The sequence below is a fragment of the Pseudorasbora parva genome, chromosome 17 (assembly GCF_024679245.1).
Source record: "Pseudorasbora parva isolate DD20220531a chromosome 17, ASM2467924v1, whole genome shotgun sequence".
Taxonomy (NCBI): domain Eukaryota; kingdom Metazoa; phylum Chordata; class Actinopteri; order Cypriniformes; family Gobionidae; genus Pseudorasbora; species Pseudorasbora parva.
Window position 1 is genome coordinate 7,687,158 of NC_090188.1, and position 7,384 is coordinate 7,694,541.

Below are 7,384 nucleotides of genomic sequence, written 5' to 3' on the forward strand. Positions count from 1 at the left end.
CTTCTGACAAATAGTGTATGGTTGAAATACAGCAGGCCTGTGCTGTGCCACCTGTACTCCTATGAGAGGGATCTACTAAATGATTTTGTCTTGTTCCTGGGTCACGCTGACCTCATTTGAGGCACTAAAGGTACATAACTCTTTGGGTGTTACAATGTGGTTTTCACAACCTGTGGTGCTCTGTGTCAAATTTCATTTGTGACGACCAACTTTTTTTATTTTTTAGCTTGTCTTCAATTATAGGCTGTCTCAGGTCATGCAGTGTAACAAGGTTAAAAGCAGGCCGGCTCACTCTGATGGATCGATCACCTTTAAAGTCTTAAGAATTTGGCTGAAAATACTGCCCTTTGGTTCCACTCGGCAACGGAAAATCAGTCTGCCTTGTGTGAGTGTTCCACCTGCACAATACTGACCACGGTGAAAAAAGCCCCGCAATTAATCATTTTATCGTATTTATTTGGGGAAAAGACAGCAAAGTAATGACTGCGTGTTTAAACCGGCATGATTCCCTAGAACGTGGTCTAATATCATCCAAGCATTTAAAAACTAATCAAGAAGCACTCAGCCCATCTCAGACCCAGTCAATTAATGTTAAGTAGCAGATGTGTTAACGGCTAATTGATTCCAGCCTTGGTTAGTAAGAGAGGCCAAAAGAGAACATAAGGCAGTAGGCTCTTCGCTCACACCATCTTTTTTAAGAACCTTAGAGTATCAAGTTGCTGAACTTTTGATATGCACCAAAAAGTCTGGTCCTTATTGCTGCCTGTTCTGGCGAATAGCCACCCATTTAAAGTGTTTTTGGCTGAATTAAGTTTCCAATATAATAAATTAACTGTTTAATTAACTTTTAATACAGGGAGAGTTCACCCAAAAATGCAAATTATGTCATTAATTACTCACCCTTATGATGTTCCAAACCCATAAGACTTTCATTCATCTTCGGAAAACAAAGGAAGATATTTTTAATGAAATCAGAGTGAATTTTGTCCCTCCATTGAAAGCCATGCAACTACCACTTTGACATATATATAAAAATGTACTGAAGAGACGCAATCACTTTATATGATGAAAAGACTGTATTTATGCTTTTATTCACATATCAGCATTCATCAACTCACATCAGATCTTGTAAACGGAAGCTCAAGCATGTTCTCTTCTAGGCCCCGATCACACCGAACACGTTTTTCAGGTTCGAAAATGCGAGGCGCACTGCACTGAGGCGCACTACACTGCCTTTTTTGGTAGGCGTTTTTACATTCAGAAAAGAGAAGTGCACTGCGTTTTTTTTTTTTTTTTTTTTATGTTTCTAGGCAATCCCTCGAATCACCTGTACTGTCAGTCAAATCAATGTAACGGTCAACACAACGGAAGGCCCGCCTCTCCATTCATTCGATTGGACAAAAGAAAATAAACGCGATGACCCCCCTAGGGCGCATAAGCAGCGCGCATAACGCTCTCTGCCAACCGAAATACATTCAAAAAAGGCACCTTTCGCTGCAAAAATGCGTTCTGTGTGATCGGGGCCTTAGTGTGAGACCCAATGGGGTTCTTGTGTTAAGCAGCACGTTTGAGCTTCCCCAATAACCAATGAGATTGTGTAGCTTGTTAAGCTACAGTTTCAGAGTAGCTTGCCCAATACTGGAGGTCGTTATCTTGTTACGCAGCACGTCGAGCTTCCTCAAGAACCAATGAGGTTCAATCTTGTGTTAAGGCTTTAACATACTCCACAAGAACAGAGAAAAAAGTTCTCACTCCCAGGGCTGCGAGAACAAAATGGCGTAATTTTGTTCTCTCAGCCCTGGTTTGGGAGTTCTCGCAGCTTGTTCTCAACATGTCGCCTGAGCAGAACTTTTTTCTTGCGGGTGTCCGAGAACTATTGTGTGATTGGTCAGACATTTAAAGTGGGCGGGATTAATGCGGAGAAACGCAGATGATCGGCACCAGCTTCTCGTGAAGTATGGCATGTACTGCCAGAACAAACTTTTTTCTTGTTCTTGCCACCTTGAGAAAACAAACACATTTCTTTGTTCTTGCAGAGTATGTTCCAAACTTTATGCAGCATGTTTGAGCTTCTTCAAGAGGCTTTTTCTCCGAGTAAGGTTGAGCTTCTGTTTATGTTCATTGATCAGTGTTTATGTGTGAATAAAAGCCTAAATTAAATCTGTTAATTATATAAAGCGATCGTGTTTCTTCAGAAAATGTTTACTAAATTTGGAATGACCCCAAATTTAGAATACGTGTTTCGCAACCCTGTTCTTGGAGGTACACTACTCTCATTTTCATGCTGGCTTTTTATCATTTCAATTCAACACAAACCATTCAAATTACTTGAACTTTTTCTCATTGTGTTACTTTTTTCAAGGTCATTTATCATGTTGGACATCGGAATGGGCCATTCTCGTTTAAAATAGGCTTTACTTTAGCAATAGACCGAGGGTCATTTGAATGGAGAGTGTATATGTGCTTCTCAGAGGAATTTCTCTCGTTGTGGTTGTGTTAGGCTGCGACCTGAAGCTCTCCGCTGCCCTTTAATGATCAAGAGGACTAGATTCTGTTCTCAGACACGGACGTTAATTAGCTCTAGCTTGCCCTCTGCAAAAGATGAGCCATTGATTTACACACAGAGACGTGATCGAGAGGCGGAAGTTAGAGTGTCTGTCATCTCCAGTTATGACAAGGAGAAAACAATGGGGGTTGACAAATAAAACAAGCATCATAGCATATAGGTGTTTGTGCAGAGACTCGAAGTAAAAAAAAAAAAGATTTTATAAGAAAAAATATTAAATATTTCATGCAAATAAATTCATATTCTGAATGTTTTTAATGATTCATTTGACCAAAAGCCCCCAATGTTGTGTTTGCAGGCATAGAGAAATTTCTCATGACACTGATGGACATCATGATCATTCAGCAAATCAAAATGACTTAAGTCAAGCCTCAAGACTAGTTTTCATTAAGTGGTGATCAAGTGGCATCTGTCCTAATCCAGTAAACAGATTAAGAGTGAAATACATGGCAAAGGCATTTGGGTAAATCTACATCTTCAAATATATTCTTCAGTTATTTTATAGATTGCTTATTTTGACATTTTGTCTCATATATTTGGGCCTGGTGATTTTTTTTTTTTTTTTAAGTAATTAAAGCGGTGGTAAAACACAATTTAACTTTTCTAACTTTAGCCAGTGTGTAATGTTGCTGTTTGAGCAGAAACAACATCTGCAAAGTTACAAAACTCAAAGTTTAAAGCAAAGGGAGATATTTGCTTTTAAAGAAATCACTTTCTAAGGACTACAGCAAATGGCCGGTTGGGAACTACAGCCTTTCCTCCAGACTCGCTGACATCAGCAGTTACAATATTTACATAAACCCCTCCTTTGAGAATATTAAATAAGGAGGGCGAGGCCATTTTTATTGCTGTGGAGAAGAGTAGGCTGGAGTGTGCTAGGCGGTTAGCGAATCACAACACAGCTGGGCCAGCGAACCAGTCTGAGCCCATTGCATATTTTTGATGGACCGGCTTCATAGAACAATGAAACCATCAGACCGTTTTTACAAGGAGAGACAGAGCAGTGTAGAATAAAGGTCAAATGCATGAAAAATAATGCAATTTTTTTTTTTTTTACGAAGCATGAACATGTTACAGTGCACCCCACAAACACAATCAAGCCTTCGAAAGAATGTGTTTTACCACCCCTTTAATACTTTTATAAAGCAAGGACACATTAAATAGTTCGAAATTGACAGTAAAGACTTTAATTGTTACATGAATATCCAGCTTTGCCATCACAGGTATACAATATGTTTAAATATATTAAAAGATAAAACAGCTATTTTACATTGTATTATTTTGCAGCATTACTGATTTTTCTATATTTTTGATCAAATAAATGCAGCCATGGTGAACACAAGGCTTCTTTCAGGAGATTTCTAGACAGCAGTAGGTTTATTTTGTAAGCGTTTACACAAAACCAAGGCTTTTAAAATTAAAACGCTTCAGTAATGCAAACAGTTAAGTATGGGCCAACAATGCCAAGGTTATAGATTCAATTCCCAGGTAAAGCATTAATAAAATGTATTATCTTGAATGCAGTGCAAGTCACCTTGCTCAAAAAAATGCATGACATTGATCGAAATTATGACAAAAAAGTCAATCTATCATTCAAGCTAACAGGGATTTTTATCAGAGGTAAAGCGAGGACACACCACGTCCAGTGTTGCAACATTCATTGGTTTAACTTAAGATAACTGTCTTGATAAGAAATTCAAATCCAAGTCATTAAAAGTTTCCTCTGGGTTCAGATCAGCAAAGGTCTCATTTGCTTCTCATCCTCTCTCAGAAAGCCTGCCATTGTCTCGTTTTAAGCAGACTCAGTTCTGAATGCCAGCCGTTTGTTGAATCTCATACCTATTAATCATGGCTGCTTATCTTGTCATGCCCATTCAAAATAGTTGTTTTGTGTCTCTGAATTATCTCCTGCAACAGTACTGACAGTACCGATGGCAGAATTCAAGATGGGGCTATAGAGGGTATTATATGCAGATATCCAGATACAGAGAGCTGTATTTTTATGGGAATTCATTATAAACTGATGCAGCAGGGGGAACGTAGATTGTGAAATCCAGGCTGTTGAACTGGAGCTCACTGTAACCTTGTTTATGCTGTCATTTCTCTTCCAGACACATCCTAAGAACAGAACAAATCCTCGTGACTGGAAAGTCGTGTCCGGATGGCATTGCCCTGGATCTGGATATGGAATGGCTGGAGTGATTCTGTTCATGATGTGATTCCAGGACTCTTTTCTCAGAGGTAAAGTGTGGTAAGTGGGCACATTTTCTCTCGACACATCTGCTTCGCTGGCTTCAGAAATATATATTTCTATTTTGCTGTTTGGAGAGACTCTGATGGCAACATTAAAGATATTTTCAGTATTTGACCCAGTATCAATGCAAACTCACAAAGCTCAAAAGTAAGTAAAGAAAGAAAAGAAAGTACACATATACTAATGTGTTGTCACTGATTTCTGAGAAGTTATCAGATATCTAAATGGTTGTTCTGAGTGGTTAAAAGAACATGGCGATATTTTTGAAAATGGGCTTATTTTCCAATGTCTAGGGGGGTTGTAAAATGAGCCTATTTTCAAAAATAGTGACATGTTCATTTAAGAACACAAAAAATACAATATAATAAAGATACAAATGAAAAGAAAACATTTATATGGGTAGGTCTAACAATAGAACAGAAACGGAATAAAGTAATCAAATTTAAAATAACACTGGACAGCATTTCAGTCCTGTATAAATATAATACATAGGATATTAATCTTGATTCCTTACAATTAAAGCTATCTTTTGTCGTTTTATCAACATTAATGATATACACATAGGCTGCTGTCACTTTAAGAGCGTGCACAGTTCCATTATACTTTAAGACATAACCGACTGTTTACAAGGATACTCTGCACTTTTGACGTTTTATGACCATTTAAGCGCAATAAACTTAAAAAAAACAAAAACTCTGTTTTGTTACTTGTAAGCGGTTTGTGAGGCAACTTTATATGCACGGAGAGAAAACAAGTAAAGCCACCTTTTCCTATTGTTTCAAAGCAGGTTCACAGTGTTAACAGGAAAATAACGCTCCCTCTGGGCTCCCGTAATGGCTCAGCCCTCCCCCGCGCGTTTGCCAGTGCCACCGAGATACACAGACAACAATAGCGTCTAACAACATACAGTGTCATTGGTTCAGTTTTTCACAGAACAATTAACAATAGCCGCTGCAAAGTGTGTTTGAAGTCTGAACGGAACTGCGCTCATTTGAGCTGCGCGGACAACGAATGCAGCGCGAGCTCATACGCGGGCCGTTCTCGTGACAGACCCGATACACAGCACTGGAGATCCAGTGAGAGAGCGTTTAAATTCACCACAGAATTAATAACAGCGCTACTGTGATCTAGTGGAAGCGTTCGGCGCAGAATTCTGTTATGAACCACAGATATCAGATCAAACAGAGCTGACGTAGAGACAACATGAGCGAAGGTCAGGGGTTTCAGTCACAAATCACCAACATTCACCATGATTTACTGTAGTAAAACCACATGGATTTAATATTGTCATTATTTATCTCTTCAAGCACTTTCCATTGGTTTCGTACACTTAAAGGTGGGGTAAGTGCTATCTGGTAACCGTTGTTAATATTTCAAATCACCAAAACAAACACACCCCTACCCCCAAAAGGGACTCGCCCCTATTTCGATAGCGCCGCCCCACACATACGTAACCCAGGCAACGACTACAGCAGAATCTGTGTGTAACTAATCCACGTCAAATATTCAATGAAAAAGTCATCCCTTCTATCACAAAAACACAAACCGTTCTCATGAACAAACAGTACACGAGCACGACAGTCCAACTAATGAACATATTACAATTATGACAAGATTAGTCATAGCGATCACAAAACACAAACTGTTCTCATGAACAACTTGAAGGTACACAAACACAACAGTCCAGCTAACGACATATCACAATTATGACAAGATTAGAGTTATAGCGATCACAAAACACACACTGTTCTCATGAACAACTGTATAGAACACAAGCACGACAGTCCAGCTAACGACATATTACAATTATGACTGGATAAGGGTTATATAGATCATGAAAAGAGGAAACAAACATATATTAGGAGTATAGTATCTTACTTGTCGGAGACATTGTGTGAGCTGATGCTTGAAGCGTAAAGTGATGAAATTTAGATGCTCCATACGGTGTGGAAATGAACGGGTCTTTATCTTCACTAATGTGAGCCACAATACGATCGCAAATGGACTAACAAGCGAACATGGCACACGAGCATATTTAAGCAAAAGCAGCTAGCTCTCGGCTAATGTCCGTCATGTGTGACTCGTGTGTTTTGAAAAATGACGTGCACAGAGCGAGCGCTCTTCTCACCATCAATAGTAGACACGCCCCTTACCTGCTGATTGGCTACAAGTTTGTTATTCCACTCGGCCCATGTCCTTTTTCTAAAACGGTTTTGAAATAAGACTTACCCCACCTTTAATTGTACACTTACTGCACTTATTCCCAGCACTTCAAAGCTCTAAATATCCAAAATATGCTATTTTTAATGTGATATACTATTGAAGAACAATGGTAATCTATATTTAATCAGAGCATAACATTTACATTTCCCCTATACGTTTTTTTTTGCACATTACTGTTGTTAATAAAAGTGAATTTGATCTGCATATCAATTAATTAACCTTTGACATGTATACTGTATATTGCAAAAAATATGGTGCCCATTTATACTGTGGATGTTCTGGGTTATTCACATGCTGAAAGTTTTGCACCCCAGGTAGGCACTCTACCAAGCCGCAAATAT